The sequence below is a fragment of the Bombina bombina genome, chromosome 3 (assembly GCF_027579735.1).
Source record: "Bombina bombina isolate aBomBom1 chromosome 3, aBomBom1.pri, whole genome shotgun sequence".
Classification (NCBI taxonomy): Eukaryota; Metazoa; Chordata; class Amphibia; order Anura; family Bombinatoridae; genus Bombina; species Bombina bombina.
Window position 1 is genome coordinate 796,821 of NC_069501.1, and position 3,083 is coordinate 799,903.

Consider the following 3,083-nt stretch of genomic DNA (forward strand, 5'->3'; position numbering starts at 1 on the left):
GAGAACGATGTTTCTTTCCGGAGAGTGTTTTACATCTTTTGTGGGAGTGCAGTTATGCACAGCAAGTCTGGAAAATGTTGTTTCCTTTGTTGCAAGAGATTTGTAATTTGCAGGATTTAAATTATGATGTTGTACTTTATGGGAAGGGTTTATCTTTGTCCAATGAAAAACATCGAATTGCATGGCAATTTATTTGTTCTGTTAAAATTACTTTGTGGAAAGTGAGAAATTTGTATTTATTTAAAAAAGAATTTCTTTCTGTAAATGATTGTATTGGATTGATTTTGAGCACTGTTTATACATACTTTCTGCTTGATCTAAAAATTGATGATGTAACTGCAAAAACTAAATGGAAAATTAATGTCTGGAATCATATGATCCGATTGTAATTGTTTTCTTTTGTATTTTGTTGTTTAAATTTTGATTTTTATTTCTGTTTTTATTTTGTATATATGAAACTTTTTCAATAAAAATAAAAAAAAAAAAAAATCTGTTCTTATCAGTTTAATATCTGATACGCGCCCTATCTGGGTGCCATATATTAAATGGATTTTTGAAACAGGGAGATGGAAGAAGAGCTTGCTCTGTCCACTCCACGCATTGACCTGGTATTGCAGTACCTCCAGGACCGGTGCACCCCTCTCTTTTGCTGTGTGACAAAAACAGAATAATCCTCCTCATCCATACAACAACCAGAAGCCGAAATGAGCTGCAGCAGCATGTTTCTGGAAGAAATCCTGAGCGACGAGCTGCTTTCCTGCCTGCTTGATTTCATTTTGGATTCTTGTTAACCCCTTGTGTGCTGCTTGGCCAAAAAAGCCTAGCAAACGTTATTTACCTGTCGAGGCGACGTGTTTGCTATCCTTTTGTGTTCATTCTTCATTTCATGAGCATTTCTTCCCAAATCTATGTATTGCTGTTTAAATTCATGCATTCATTTATTGATTTATTGATTTACTTATTTATTTATTTATTTATTTATGTATGTATTTATTTATTTCTGTGGTTCCTTATTTTGTATGTATTTAGATGTGTCCATTTCTTGATTTATGGATGTGTTTACTAATTATGTCTTTCTTTCTTTCTTTCTTTCTTTCTTTCTTTCTTTCTATCTATCTATCTATCTATCTATCTATCTATCACTCCTTCTTGGCAGACAATAAAAGTCTTTGGAGCTGTCAATGTTGTCTTTGTGCTTCTTTCTCCCCCCTGGTGCCTGGACAGGGAATTTTTTCAAAAAAGACTTGAGCCTGCTAGCTAGCGAGTGAGACAGGCAGGCAGCTAGCCCCCCACAAGATCCAGTAGCAGTAGCAGCTACTAGGTGCAATCAGCCTGATCTGCCAGCCCGCCCGGTGGCTTTCACGCCTTTCTGTGTGTCTGCGGAGTGTAGCTCCGACGATGGCGGGGGGAAGGAGGGGGGCCGTTTTCGGGGGAGGGTGGAGGAGGCGGAGCCATGCAAATTGGAGAGCAGCTCTCTGTCCAGTAGTCAGGAGGCAGCAGCAGCAGCAGGTTCCTGGTCGTCGCCGCTGCTGCTTTTTCTCCTAAAGCATATTATTTTGTGGTTATATCTAGTTGTGTTTTTTGCCTGGCCTAGCAGCCTGCCATGTGTTGTTATTTGCTGCTGCTTTAGAATTTGCAATGGTGTGATTTGTGGTTAGCATTGGAGTGAGTGCCCTGTCTCCCCGAGGCAGAGGGAGTGCTCTGAGCGTGCGGCGTCCCAGACAAGAGCGTTGCGGTTATCGCTTCTCGGCCTTTTGGCTAAGATCAAGTGTCTGAGCCAATTGGTGTTGAAGAACCTACCCCCTCGGCCTTGTGGTGTTTCCTTCGGGTGCACCACATGCTGCTATTGGGGGGGTAGCTATCTGAGACAACGAGAAGGGATCAAGTTGCCAGTATGGCAGCGCTTCAGGAGGAGTGTGGAGTGGCTGGAGGAGTTCGAGGAGAGGAGGAGGAAAAGTCTGCAGTTGGAGATCGGGAGTTTTCAGGAGGAGGTGTCGGGATCGGCACTAGAGAGACAGTTGGAGATGGAGATCGGGAGTTCGAAGGAGGAGGTGCCGGGATCGGCAAAGGAGTGACAGATGGAGGATCCAGAACAGGTCGGGCCACAGATGGCCAATCCAGTAACTTTATTGGAGGGACTCGTAGGAGGACGCCAGGTTTCAGACCACTGGATACCCTCAGGATTGAGGTAGAAGAGAGCTACCAGGGAAGGAAGAATGGTGAGTTCATTCAGAAGACTCTAATGCATGAGATGTTTGAATTTCATTATTCTGAATTCATGTGCTTTCAGGATTTTCAGAGGAGGGGGTTTTATGATCTAACTTTACAATCTGAAGTGATTGCTAATCTTGTTTTGGAGAAGGTTAGGCTGCATAAGGGCCATGAACTGTTACAGGGGGTTAAAATATTCCCCTTGTTTGGCGATGCAGAAAAACTTGTCGTCATCCAGATGTATAACCCCCATGTTACGGATGACGATATTGTACATTTTCTTTATAAATACTGCCTTAAGGTAGAGACAAAGGGCAGGGTTTACAACCAATTTAATGTGTGGACAGGAAAGAGGAAATTCCTGGTAACCTTTAAGCCTGATGATCAAGAGTTTGGGGGTTACAGGCGACCCCCGCCTATGTTTTCAATTGGATACAATAGAGGGTTTTTGGTATATAGTCAGATGCCACTCTATTGTCGTAAGTGCCTGTGTTATGGTCATGATACCACATTCTGTAAAAAGGACCAGGTTTGCCGGTTTTGCAGAAAGGCTGGTCACTTGAGTAAAGATTGTGTGGATCGCACCTGTGATGAGTGTGGTAAAACTGGGCATGAATACAAAAATTGCCCAGAGAGAAGGCGTTGGGAGAGTAGGAAAGGTCCTGTTGCCCCTCCCAAGTCTGTTGTTAAAAACCTTGTACCAGGAAAACAGGTGCCCAGTGAAGCAATAGTTAAAGCTCCTGTTCCTGTGGTTGGGACTGATGGAATTGGGATAATCCCTGTTCCAGTTGCTGGGGAGGTTCTTAAGAAACCAGTTTTTTCCCCTACTCGTCGGGCTAGAGGGAAGAGAAGTTTGCCTTCCTCCCCTAAGA

General features: G+C 43.2%; 1 non-coding gene across 1 annotated transcript; it reads left to right on the top strand.

The window, feature by feature from the left end:
* The first annotated feature begins 455 nt into the window (after positions 1–455).
* On the top strand, positions 456–642 carry LOC128654949 (U2 spliceosomal RNA). Its single transcript, XR_008401584.1, has one exon. It is a non-coding gene; the product is annotated as a U2 spliceosomal RNA (small nuclear RNA).
* Positions 643–3,083: the final 2,441 nt, after the last annotated feature.